Source organism: Strongylocentrotus purpuratus, unplaced genomic scaffold (genome assembly GCF_000002235.5).
Source record: "Strongylocentrotus purpuratus isolate Spur 01 unplaced genomic scaffold, Spur_5.0 spur5_scaffold_11, whole genome shotgun sequence".
Lineage (NCBI taxonomy): Eukaryota > Metazoa > Echinodermata > Echinoidea > Camarodonta > Strongylocentrotidae > Strongylocentrotus > Strongylocentrotus purpuratus.
The window spans coordinates 7,955,752-7,970,630 of NW_022145596.1; positions in this window are offsets into that span (position 1 = coordinate 7,955,752).

Consider the following 14,879-nt stretch of genomic DNA (forward strand, 5'->3'; position numbering starts at 1 on the left):
GGTGGTTCAGCATTTTGGAGGAAAATATATATTTTTTTTAATTGGCTAGTTTCCCCATAATGAATGTACATACAGGCGATTAGATGGATCCTGAACCCTATATCCCTTTGAAAGGGGCGTAGTGGCAAATATTGAAAAATTTGAATTATCACAACTTTTCGGGCCGAAGGTGTAAGGGCCGGGGTGGTTCAGCATTTTGGGTGGAAAATATTATTTTTTTTATTAGGCTAGTTTCCCCACAATGAATGTACATACAGGCGATTAGATGGATCCTGACCCCATATCCCTTTGACAGGGGGTTAGGGGCAAATATTGTAAAAATTTGAATTATCATAACTTTTTGGGCCGAAGTTGTAAGGGCCGGGGTGGTTCAGCATTTTGGAGGAAAATATTTTTTTTTTTTAATTGGCTAGTTTCCCCATAATGAATGTACATACAGGCGATTAGATGGATCCTGACCCCCATATCCCTTTGACAGGGGGGTAGGGGCAAATATTGTAAAAATTTGAATTATCATAACTCTTCGGGCCGAAGTTGTAAGGGCCGGGGTGGTTCAGCATTTTGGAGGAAAATATATATTTTTTTTAATTGGCTAGTTTCCCCATAATGAATGTACATACAGGCGATTAGATGGATCCTGAACCCTATATCCCTTTGAAAGGGGCGTAGTGGCAAATATTGAAAAATTTGAATTATCACAACTTTTCGGGCCGAAGTTGTAAGGGCCGGGGTGGTTCAGCATTTAGGAGGAAAATATTATATTTTTTGAATAGGCTAGTTTCCCCACAATGAATGTATATACATGCCATTAGATGGATCTTGACCCCCATATCCCTTTGACAGGAGGGTAGGGGCAAATATTGTAAAAATTTGAATTATCACAACTTTTCGGGCCGAAGGTGTAAGGGCCGGGGTGGTTCAGCATTTTGGAGGAAAATATTAATTTTTTTTATTAGGCTAGTTTCCCCACAATGAATGTACATACAGGCGATTAGATGGATCCTGACCCCCATATCCCTTTGACAGGGGGTTAGGGGCAAATATTGTAAAAATTTGAATTATCACAACTTTTCGGGCCGAAGTTGTAAGGGCCGGGGTGGTTCAGCATTTTGGAGGAAAATATTATATTTTTTTAAAAGGCTACTTTCCCCATAATGAATGTACATACATACAATTAGATCGATCCTGACCCTATAACCCTTTGAAAGGGGTGTACGGGCAAATATTGTTAAAATTTGAATTATCACAACTTTTCGGGCCGATGTTGTAAGGGCCGGGGTGGTTCAGCATTTTGGAGGAAAATATTATATTTTTTTAAAAGGCTAGTTTCCCCATAATGAATGTACATACATGCAATTAGATGGATTCTAACGCCTATATCCCTTTGACAGGGGGGTAGGGGCAAATATTGTAAAAATTTGAATTATCACAACTTTCGGGCCGAAATGGTAAGGGCCGGGGTGGTTCAGCATTTTGGAGGAAAATATTATATTTTTTTAAAAGGCTAGTTTCCCCATAATGAATGTACATACATGCAATTAGATGGATTCTAACGCCTATATCCCTTTGACAGGGGGGTAGGGCAAATATTGTAAAAATTTGAATTATCACAACTTTTCGGGCCGAAGTTGTAAGGGCCGGGGTGGTTCAGCATTTTGGAGGAAAATATTTTTTTTTTTTAATTGGCTAGTTTCCCCATAATGAATGTACATACAGGCGATTAGATGGATCCTGAACCCTATATCCCTTTGAAAGGGGCGTAGTGGCAAATATTGAAAAATTTGAGTTATCACAACTTTCGGGCCGAAATGGTAAGGGCCGGGGTGGTTCAGCTTTTTGGAGGAAAATATTTTTTTTTTTTAATTGGCTAGTTTCCCCTCAATGAATGTACATACATGCGATTAAATGGATCCAGTACCCTATATCACTTTGAAAGGGGCGTAGTGGCAAATATGGAAAAATTTGAATTATCACAACTTTTCGGGCCGAAGTTGTAAGGGCCGGGGTGGTTCAGCATTTTGGAGGAAAATATTATATTTTTTGAATAGGCTAGTTTTCCCACAATGAATGTATATACATGCCATTAGATGGAACCTGACCCCCATATCCCTTTGCCAGGGGGATAGGGGCAAATATTGTAAAAATTTGAATTATCATAACTTTTCAGGCCGAAGTTGTAAGGGCCGGGGTGGTTCAGCATTTTGGAGGAAAATATTTTTTTTTTTTAATTGGCTAGTTTCCCCGTAATGAATGTACATACAGGCGATTAGATGGATCCTGAACCCTATATCCCTTTGAAAGGGGCGTAGTGGCAAATATTGAAAAATTTGAATTATCACAACTTTTCGGGCCGAAGTTGTAAGGGCCGGGGTGGTTCAGCATTTTGGAGGAAAATATTATATTTTTTGAATAGGCTAGTTTCCCCACAATGAATGTATATACATGCCATTAGATGGATCCTGAACCCTATATCCCTTTGAAAGGGGCGTAGTGGCAAATATTGAAAAATTTGAATTATCACAACTTTTCGGGCCGAAGTTGTAAGGGCCGGGGTGGTTCAGCATTTTGGAGGAAAATATTTTTTTTTTTTAATTGGCTAGTTTCCCCATAATGGATGTACATACAGGCGATTAGATGGATCCTGACCCCCATATCCCTTTGACAGGGGGGTAGTGGCAAATATTGTAAAAATTTGAATTATCATAACTTTTCGGGCCGAAGTTGTAAGGGCCGGGGTGGTTCAGCATTTTGGAGGAAAATATTATATTTTTTTAAAAGGCTAGTTTCCCCATAATGAATGTACATACATATAATTAGATCGATCCTGACCCCCACATCCCTTTGAAAGGGGCGTAGTGGCAAATATTGAAAAATTTGAGTTATCACAACTTTCGGGCCGAAATGGTAAGGGCCGGGGTGGTTCAGCATTTTGGAGGAAAATATTTTTTTTTTTAATTGGCTAGTTTCCCCATAATGAATGTACATACATGCGATTAAATGGATCAAGAACCCTATATCCCTTTGAAAGGGGCGTAGTGGCAAATATTGAAAAATTTGAATTATCACAACTTTTCGGGCTGAAATCGTAAGGGCCGGGGTGGTTCAGCATTTTGGAGGAAAATATTATATTTTTTTAAAAGGCTAGTTTCCCATATAATGAATGTACATACAGGCAATTAGATAGATTCTAACGCCTATATCCCTTTGACAGGGGGGTAGGGGCAAATATTGTAAAAATTTGAATTATCACAACTTTCGGGCCGAAATGGTAAGGGCCGGGGTGGTTCAGAATTTTGGAGAGAATATTTTTTTTTTTAATTGGCTAGTTTCCCCATAATGAATGTACATACATGCGATTAGATGGATCCTGAACCCTATATCCCTTTGAAAGGGGTGTAGTGGCAAATATTGAAAAATTTGAGTTATCACAACTTTTCGGGCCGAAATGGTAAGGGCCGGGGTGGTTCAGCATTTTGGAGGAAAATATATATTTTTTTTAATTGGCTAGTTTCCCCATAATGAATGTACATACATGCGATTAAATGGATCAAGAACCCAATATCCCTTTGAAAGGGGCGTAGTGGCAAATATTGTAAAATTTGAATTATCACAACTTTCGGGCCGAAGTTGTAAGGGCCGGGGTGGTTCAGCATTTTGGAGGAAAATATTTTTTTTTTTTAATTGGCTAGTTTCCCCATAATGAATGTACATACAGGCGATTAGATGGATCCTGAACCCTATATCCCTTTGAAAGGGGCGTAGTGGCAAATATTGAAAAATTTGAGTTATCACAACTTTCGGGCCGAAATGGTAAGGGCCGGGGTGGTTCAGCTTTTTGGAGGAAAATATTTTTTTTTTTTAATTGGCTAGTTTCCCCTCAATGAATGTACATACATGCGATTAAATGGATCCAGTACCCTATATCACTTTGAAAGGGGCGTAGTGGCAAATATGGAAAAATTTGAATTATCACAACTTTTCGGGCCGAAGTTGTAAGGGCCGGGGTGGTTCAGCATTTTGGAGGAAAATATTATATTTTTTGAATAGGCTAGTTTTCCCACAATGAATGTATATACATGCCATTAGATGGAACCTGACCCCCATATCCCTTTGCCAGGGGGATAGGGGCAAATATTGTAAAAATTTGAATTATCATAACTTTTCGGGCCGAAGTTGTAAGGGCCGGGGTGGTTCAGCATTTTGGAGGAAAATATTTTTTTTTTTTAATTGGCTAGTTTCCCCCGTAATGAATGTACATACAGGCGATTAGATGGATCCTGAACCCTATATCCCTTTGAAAGGGGCGTAGTGGCAAATATTGAAAAATTTGAATTATCACAACTTTTCGGGCCGAAGTTGTAAGGCCGGGGTGGTTCAGCATTTTGGAGGAAAATATTATATTTTTTGAATAGGCTAGTTTTCCCACAATGAATGTATATACATGCCATTAAATGGATCCTGACCCCCATATCCCTTTGAAAGGGGCGTAGTGGCAAATATTGAAAAATTTGAATTATCACAACTTTTCGGGCCGAAGTTGTAAGGGCCGGGGTGGTTTAGCATTTTGGAGGAAAATATTATATTTTTTAAAAGGCTAGTTTCCCCATAATGAATGTACATACATGCAATTAGATGGATTCTAACGCCTATATCCCTTTGACAGGGGGGTAGGGGCAAATATTGTAAAAATTTGAATTATCACAACTTTTCGGGCCGAAGGTGTAAGGGCCGGGGTGGTTCAGCATTTTGGAGGAAAATATTATTTTTTTTTATTAGGCTAGTTTCCCCACAATGAATGTACATACATGCCATTAGATGGATCCTGACCCCTACATTTCTTTGAAAGGGGCGTAGCGGCAAATATTCAAAAATTTGAGTTATCACAACTTTCGGGCCGAAATGGTAAGGGCCGGGGTGGTTCAGCATTTTGGAGGAAAATATTATATTTTTTGAATAGGCTAGTTTCCCCATAATGAATGTACATACATGCCATTAGATGGATCCTGACCCCCATATCCCTTTGACAGGAGGGTAGGGGCAAATATTGTAAAAATTTGAATTATCATAACTTTTCGGGCCGAAATTGTAAGGGCCGGGGTGGTTCAGCATTTTGGAGGAAAATATTATTTTTTTTTAATTGGCTAGTTTCCCCATAATGAATGTACATACAGGCGATTAGATGGATCCTGACCCCCATATCCCTTTGACAGGGGGTAGGGGCAAATATTGTAAAAATTTGAATTATCACAACTCTTCGGGCCGAAGTTGTAAGGGCCGGGGTGGTTCAGCATTTTGGAGGAAAATATATATTTTTTTTAATTGGCTAGTTTCCCCATAATGAATGTACATACAGGCGATTAGATGGATCCTGAACCCTATATCCCTTTGAAAGGGGCGTAGTGGCAAATATTGAAAAATTTGAATTATCACAACTTTTCGGGCCGAAGTTGTAAGGGCCGGGGTGGTTCAGCATTTTGGAGGAAAATATTATATTTTTTGAATAGGCTAGTTTCCCCACAATGAATGTATATACATGCCATTAGATGGATCTTGACCCCCATATCCCTTTGACAGGAGGGTAGGGGCAAATATTGTAAAAATTTGAATTATCATAACTTTTCTGGCCGAAGTTGTAAGGGCCGGGGTGGTTCAGCATTTTGGAGGAAAATATTATATTTTTTTAAAAGGCTAGTTTCCCCATAATGAATGTACATACATGCAATTAGATGGATTCTAACGCCTATATCCCTTTGACAGGGGGGTAGGGGCAAATATTGTAAAAATTTGAATTATCACAACTTTTCGGGCCGAAGGTGTAAGGGCCAGGGTGGTTCAGCATTTTGGAGGAAAATATTAATTTTTTTTATTAGGCTAGTTTCCCCACAATAAATGTACATACATGCCATTAGATGGATCCTGACCCCTACATTTCTTTGAAAGGGGCGTAGCGGCAAATATTCAAAAATTTGAGTTATCACAACTTTCGGGCCGAAATGGTAAGGGCCGGGGTGGTTTAGAATTTTGGAGGAAAATATTTTTTTTTTTAATTGGCTAGTTTCCCCATAATGAATGTAAATACATGTGATTAGATGGATCCTGAACCCTATATCCCTTTGAAAGGGGTGTACGGGCAAATATTGTAAAAATTGAATTATCACAACTTTCGGGCCAAAATTGTAAGGGCCGGGGTGGTTCAGCATTTTGGAGGAAAATATTATATTTTTTGAACAGGCTAGTTTTCCCACAATGAATGTATTTACATGCCATTAGATGGATCCTGACCCCCATATCCCTTTGACAGGGGGGTAGGGGCAAATATTGTAAAAATTTGAATTATCATAACTTTTCGGGCCGAAATGGTAAGGGCCGGGGTGGTTCAGCATTTTGGAGGAAAATATATATTTTTTTTAATTGGCTAGTTTCCTTATAATGAATGTACATACATGCGATTAAATGGATCAAGAACCCTATATCCCTTTGAAAGGGGCGTAGTGGCAAATATTGAAAAATTTGAATTATCACAACTTTTCGGGCCGAAGTTGTAAGGGCCGGGGTGGTTCAGCATTTTGGAGGAAAATATTAATTTTTTTATTAGGCTAGTTTCCCCACAATGAATGTACATACATGCCATTAGATGGATCCTGACCCCTACATTTCTTTGAAAGGGGCGTAGTGGCAAATATTCAAAAATTTGAGTTATCACAACTTTCGGGCCGAAATGGTAAGGGCCGGGGTGGTTCAGAATTTTGGAGGAAAATATTATTTTTTTTAATTGGCTAGTTTCCCCATAATGAATATAAATACATGCGATTAGATGGATCCTGAACCCTATATCCCTTTGAAAGGGGTGTACGGGCAAATATTGTAAAAATTAAATTATCACAACTTTCGGGCCAAAATTGTAAGGGCCGGGGTGGTTCAGCATTTTGGAGGAAAATATTATATTTTTTGAACAGGCTAGTTTTCCCACAATGAATGTATTTACATGCCATTAGATGGATCCTGACCCCCATATCCCTTTGACAGGGGGGTAGGGGCAAATATTGTAAAAATTTGAATTATCATAACTTTTCGGGCAGAAGGTGTAAGGGCCGGGGTGGTTCAGCATTTTGGAGGAAAATATTAATTATTTTTATTAGGCTAGTTTCCCCACAATGAATGTACATCCATGCCATTAGATGGATCCTGACCCCTACATCCCTTTGAAAGGGGCGTAGTGGCAAATATTGAAAAATTTGAGTTATCACATTTTTCGGGCCGAAATGGTAAGGGCCGGGGTGGTTCAGCATTTTGGAGGAAAATATATTTTTTTTTTAATTGGCTAGTTTCCCCGTAATGAATGTACATACAGGCGATTAGATGGATCCTGAACCCTATATCCCTTTGAAAGGGGCGTAGTGGCAAATATTGAAAAATTTGAATTATCACAACTTTTCGGGCTGAAGTTGTAAGGGCCGGGGTGGTTCAGCATTTTGGAGGAAAATATTATATTTTTTGAATAGGCTAGTTTTCCCACAATGAATGTATATACATGCCATTAGATGGAACCTGACCCCCATATCCCTTTGACAGGGGGATAGGAGCAAATATTGTAAAAATTTGAATTATCATAACTTTTCGGGCCGAAGTTGTAAGGGCCGGGGTGGTTCAGCATTTTGGAGGAAAATATTTTTTTTTTTAATTGGCTAGTTTCCCCGTAATGAATGTACATACAGGCGATTAGATGGATCCTGAACCCTATATCCCTTTAAGGGGCGTAGTGGCAAATATTGAAAAATTTGAATTATCACAACTTTTCGGGCCGAAGTTGTAAGGGCCGGGGTGGTTCAGCATTTTGGAGGAAAATATTATATTTTTTGAATAGGCTAGTTTTCCCACAATGAATGTATATACATGCCATTAGATTGAACCTGACCCCCATATCCCTTTGACAGGGGGATAGGGGCAAATATTGTAAAAATTTGAATTATCACAACTTTTCGGGCCGAAGTTGTAAGGGCCGGGGTGGTTCAGCATTTTGGAGGAAAATATTTTTTTTTTTAATTGGCTAGTTTCCCCGTAATGAATGTACATACAGGCGATTAGATGGATCCTGAACCCTATATCCCTTTGAAAGGGGCGTAGTGGCAAATATTGAAAAATTTGAATTATCACAACTTTTCGGGCCGAAGTTGTAAGGGCCGGGGTGGTTCAGCATTTTGGAGGAAAATATTATATTTTTTGAATAGGCTAGTTTCCCCACAATGAATGTATATACATGCCATTAGATGGATCCTGAACCCTATATCCCTTTGAAAGGGGCGTAGTTGCAAATATTGAAAAATTTGAATTATCACAACTTTTCGGGCCGAAGTTGTAAGGGCCGGGGTGGTTCAGCATTTTGGAGGAAAATATTATTTTTTTTTAATTGGCTAGTTTCCCCATAATGGATGTACATACAGGCGATTAGATGGATCCTGACCCCCATATCCCTTTGACAGGGGGGTAGTGGCAAATATTGTAAAAATTTGAATTATCATAACTTTTCGGGCCGAAGTTGTAAGGGCCGGGGTGGTTCAGCATTTTGGAGGAAAATATTATATTTTTTAAAAGGCTAGTTTCCCCATAATGAATGTACATACATATAATTAGATCGATCCTGACCCCCACATCCCTTTGAAAGGGGCGTAGTGGCAAATATTGAAAAATTTGAGTTATCACAACTTTCGGGCCGAAATGGTAAGGGCCGGGGTGGTTCAGCATTTTGGAGGAAAATATTTTTTTTTTTTAATTGGCTAGTTTCTCCATAATGAATGTACATACATGCGATTAAATGGATCAAGAACCCTATATCCCTTTGAAAGGGGCGTAGTGGCAAATATTGAAATATTTGAATTATCACAACTTTTCGGGCCGAAATCGTAAGGGCCGGGGTGGTTCAGCATTTTGGAGGAAAATATTATATTTTTTTAAAAGGCTAGTTTCCCATATAATGAATGTACATACATGCAATTAGATAGATTCTAACGCCTATATCCCTTTGACAGGGGGGTAGGGGCAAATATTGTAAAAATTTGAATTATCACAACTTTCGGGCCGAAATGGTAAGGGCCGGGGTGGTTCAGAATTTTGGAGGAAAATATTTTTTTTTTTAATTGGCTAGTTTCCCCATAATGAATGTACATACATGCGATTAGATGGATCCTGAACCCTATATCCCTTTGAAAGGGGTGTAGTGGCAAATATTGAAAAATTTGAGTTATCACAACTTTTCGGGCCGAAATGGTAAGGGCCGGGGTGGTTCAGCTTTTTGGAGGAAAATATATTTTTTTTTTAATTGGCTAGTTTCCCCTCAATGAATGTACATACATGCGATTAAATGGATCCAGTACCCTATATCACTTTGAAAGGGGCGTAGTGGCAAATATGGAAAAATTTGAATTATCACAACTTTTCGGGCCGAAGTTGTAAGGGCCGGGGTGGTTCAGCATTTTGGAGGAAAATATTATATTTTTTGAATAGGCTAGTTTCCCCACAATGAATGTATATACATGCCATTAGATGGATCCTGACCCCCATATCCCTTTGACAGGGGGGTAGGGGCAAATATTGTAAAAATTTGAATTATCATAACTTTTCGGGCCGAAATTGTAAGGGCCGGGGTGGTTCAGCATTTTGGAGGAAAATATTATTTTTTTTAATTGGCTAGTTTCCCCATAATGAATGTACATACAGGCGATTAGATGGATCCTGACCCCCATATCACTTTGAAAGGGGCGTAGTGGCAAATATTGAAAAATTTGAATTATCACAACTTATCGGGCCGAAGTTGTAAGGGCCGGGGTGGTTCAGCATTTTGGAGGAAAATATTATATTTTTTGAATAGGCTAGTTTCCCCATAATGAATGTACATACATGCAATTAGATAGATTCTAACGCCTATATCCCTTTGACAGGGGGGTAGGGGCAAATATTGTAAAAATTTGAATTATCACAACTTTCGGGCCGAAATGGTAAGGGCCGGGGTGGTTCAGAATTTTGGAGGAAAATATATTTTTTTTTAATTGGCTAGTTTCCCCATAATGAATGTACATACATGCGATTAGATGGATCCTGAACCCTATATCCCTTTGAAAGGGGTGTAGTGGCAAATATTGAAAAATTTGAGTTATCACAACTTTTCGGGCCGAAATCGTAAGGGCCGGGGTGGTTCAGCATTTTGGAGGAAAATATTATATTTTTTTAAAAGGCTAGTTTCCCATATAATGAATGTACATACATGCAATTAGATAGATTCTAACGCCTATATCCCTTTGACAGGGGGGAAGGGGCAAATATTGTAAAAATTTGAATTATCACAACTTTCGGGCCGAAATGGTAAGGGCCGGGGTGGTTCAGAATTTTGGAGGAAAATATTTTTTTTTTTAATTGGCTAGTTTCCCCATAATGAATGTACATACATGCGATTAGATGGATCCTGAACCCTATATCCCTTTGAAAGGGGTGTACGGGCAAATATTGTAAAAAATTAAATTATCACAACTTTCGGGCCAAAATTGTAAGGGCCGGGGTGGTTCAGCATTTTGGAGGAAAATATTATATTTTTTGAACAGGCTAGTTTTCCCACAATGAATGTATTTACATGCCATTAGATGGATCCTGACCCCCATATCCCTTTGACAGGGGGGTAGGGGCAAATATTGTAAAAATTTGAATTATCATAACTTTTCGGGCCGAAGGTGTAAGGGCCGGGGTGGTTCAGCATTTTGGAGGAAAATATTAATTATTTTTATTAGGCTAGTTTCCCCACAATGAATGTACATCCATGCCATTAGATGGATCCTGACCCCTACATCCCTTTGAAAGGGGCGTAGTGGCAAATATTGAAAAATTTGAGTTATCACATTTTTCGGGCCGAAATGGTAAGGGCCGGGGTGGTTCAGCATTTTGGAGGAAAATATATTTTTTTTTAATTGGCTAGTTTCCCCGTAATGAATGTACATACAGGCGATTAGATGGATCCTGAACCCTATATCCCTTTGAAAGGGGCGTAGTGGCAAATATTGAAAAATTTGAATTATCACAACTTTTCGGGCTGAAGTTGTAAGGGCCGGGGTGGTTCAGCATTTTGGAGGAAAATATTATATTTTTTGAATAGGCTAGTTTTCCCACAATGAATGTATATACATGCCATTAGATGGAACCTGACCCCCATATCCCTTTGACAGGGGGATAGGAGCAAATATTGTAAAAATTTGAATTATCATAACTTTTCGGGCCGAAGTTGTAAGGGCCGGGGTGGTTCAGCATTTTGGAGGAAAATATTTTTTTTTTTTAATTGGCTAGTTTCCCCGTAATGAATGTACATACAGGCGATTAGATGGATCCTGAACCCTATATCCCTTTGAAAGGGGCGTAGTGGCAAATATTGAAAAATTTGAATTATCACAACTTTTCGGGCCGAAGTTGTAAGGGCCGGGGTGGTTCAGCATTTTGGAGGAAAATATTATATTTTTTGAATAGGCTAGTTTTCCCACAATGAATGTATATACATGCCATTAGATTGAACCTGACCCCCATATCCCTTTGACAGGGGGATAGGGGCAAATATTGTAAAAATTTGAATTATCATAACTTTTCGGGCCGAAGTTGTAAGGGCCGGGGTGGTTCAGCATTTTGGAGGAAAATATTTTTTTTTTTTAATTGGCTAGTTTCCCCGTAATGAATGTACATACAGGCGATTAGATGGATCCTGAACCCTATATCCCTTTGAAAGGGGCGTAGTGGCAAATATTGAAAAATTTGAATTATCACAACTTTTCGGGCCGAAGTTGTAAGGGCCGGGGTGGTTCAGCATTTTGGAGGAAAATATTATATTTTTTGAATAGGCTAGTTTCCCCACAATGAATGTATATACATGCCATTAGATGGATCCTGAACCCTATATCCCTTTGAAAGGGGCGTAGTTGCAAATATTGAAAAATTTGAATTATCACAACTTTTCGGGCCGAAGTTGTAAGGGCCGGGGTGGTTCAGCATTTTGGAGGAAAATATTATTTTTTTTTAATTGGCTAGTTTCCCCATAATGGATGTACATACAGGCGATTAGATGGATCCTGACCCCCATATCCCTTTGACAGGGGGGTAGTGGCAAATATTGTAAAAATTTGAATTATCATAACTTTTCGGGCCGAAGTTGTAAGGGCCGGGGTGGTTCAGCATTTTGGAGGAAAATATTATATTTTTTTAAAAGGCTAGTTTCCCCATAATGAATGTACATACATATAATTAGATCGATCCTGACCCCCACATCCCTTTGAAAGGGGCGTAGTGGCAAATATTGAAAAATTTGAGTTATCACAACTTTCGGGCCGAAATGGTAAGGGCCGGGGTGGTTCAGCATTTTGGAGGAAAATATTTTTTTTTTTTAATTGGCTAGTTTCTCCATAATGAATGTACATACATGCGATTAAATGGATCAAGAACCCTATATCCCTTTGAAAGGGGCGTAGTGGCAAATATTGAAATATTTGAATTATCACAACTTTTCGGGCCGAAATCGTAAGGGCCGGGGTGGTTCAGCATTTTGGAGGAAAATATTATATTTTTTTAAAAGGCTAGTTTCCCATATAATGAATGTACATACATGCAATTAGATAGATTCTAACGCCTATATCCCTTTGACAGGGGGGTAGGGGCAAATATTGTAAAAATTTGAATTATCACAACTTTCGGGCCGAAATGGTAAGGGCCGGGGTGGTTCAGAATTTTGGAGGAAAATATTTTTTTTTTTAATTGGCTAGTTTCCCCATAATGAATGTACATACATGCGATTAGATGGATCCTGAACCCTATATCCCTTTGAAAGGGGTGTAGTGGCAAATATTGAAAAATTTGAGTTATCACAACTTTTCGGGCCGAAATGGTAAGGGCCGGGGTGGTTCAGCTTTTTGGAGGAAAATATATTTTTTTTTTAATTGGCTAGTTTCCCCTCAATGAATGTACATACATGCGATTAAATGGATCCAGTACCCTATATCACTTTGAAAGGGGCGTAGTGGCAAATATGGAAAAATTTGAATTATCACAACTTTTCGGGCCGAAGTTGTAAGGGCCGGGGTGGTTCAGCATTTTGGAGGAAAATATTATATTTTTTGAATAGGCTAGTTTCCCAACAATGAATGTATATACATGCCATTAGATGGATCCTGACCCCCATATCCCTTTGACAGGGGGGTAGGGGCAAATATTGTAAAAATTTGAATTATCATAACTTTTCGGGCCGAAATTGTAAGGGCCGGGGTGGTTCAGCATTTTGGAGGAAAATATTATTTTTTTTTAATTGGCTAGTTTCCCCATAATGAATGTACATACAGGCGATTAGATGGATCCTGACCCCCATATCACTTTGAAAGGGGCGTAGTGGCAAATATTGAAAAATTTGAATTATCACAACTTATCGGGCCGAAGTTGTAAGGGCCGGGGTGGTTCAGCATTTTGGAGGAAAATATTATATTTTTTGAATAGGCTAGTTTCCCCATAATGAATGTACATACATGCAATTAGATAGATTCTAACGCCTATATCCCTTTGACAGGGGGGTAGGGGCAAATATTGTAAAAATTTGAATTATCACAACTTTCGGGCCGAAATGGTAAGGGCCGGGGTGGTTCAGAATTTTGGAGGAAAATATATTTTTTTTTAATTGGCTAGTTTCCCCATAATGAATGTACATACATGCGATTAGATGGATCCTGAACCCTATATCCCTTTGAAAGGGGTGTAGTGGCAAATATTGAAAAATTTGAGTTATCACAACTTTTCGGGCCGAAATCGTAAGGGCCGGGGTGGTTCAGCATTTTGGAGGAAAATATTATATTTTTTTAAAAGGCTAGTTTCCCATATAATGAATGTACATACATGCAATTAGATAGATTCTAACGCCTATATCCCTTTGACAGGGGGGAAGGGGCAAATATTGTAAAAATTTGAATTATCACAACTTTCGGGCCGAAATGGTAAGGGCCGGGGTGGTTCAGAATTTTGGAGGAAAATATTTTTTTTTTTAATTGGCTAGTTTCCCCATAATGAATGTACATACATGCGATTAGATGGATCCTGAACCCTATATCCCTTTGAAAGGGGTGTAGTGGCAAATATTGAAAAATTTGAGTTATCACAACTTTTCGGGCCGAAATGGTAAGGGCCGGGGTGGTTCAGCATTTTGGAGGAAAATATATATTTTTTTTAATTGGCTAGTTTCCCCATAATGAATGTACATACATGCGATTAAATGGATCAAGAACCCAATATCCCTTTGAAAGGGGCGTAGTGGCAAATATTGTAAAATTTGAATTATCACAACTTTCGGGCCGAAGTTGTAAGGGCCGGGGTGGTTCAGCATTTTGGAGGAAAATATTTTTTTTTTTAATTGGCTAGTTTCCCCATAATGAATGTACATACAGGCGATTAGATGGATCCTGAACCCTATATCCCTTTGAAAGGGGCGTAGTGGCAAATATTGAAAAATTTGAGTTATCACAACTTTCGGGCCGAAATGGTAAGGGCCGGGGTGGTTCAGCTTTTTGGAGGAAAATATTTTTTTTTTTTAATTGGCTAGTTTCCCCTCAATGAATGTACATACATGCGATTAAATGGATCCAGTACCCTATATCACTTTGAAAGGGGCGTAGTGGCAAATATGGAAAAATTTGAATTATCACAACTTTTCGGGCCGAAGTTGTAAGGGCCGGGGTGGTTCAGCATTTTGGAGGAAAATATTATATTTTTTGAATAGGCTAGTTTCCCCACAATGAATGTATATACATGCCATTAGATGGATCCTGACCCCCATATCCCTTTGACAGGGGGGTAGGGGCAAATATTGTAAAAATTTGAAT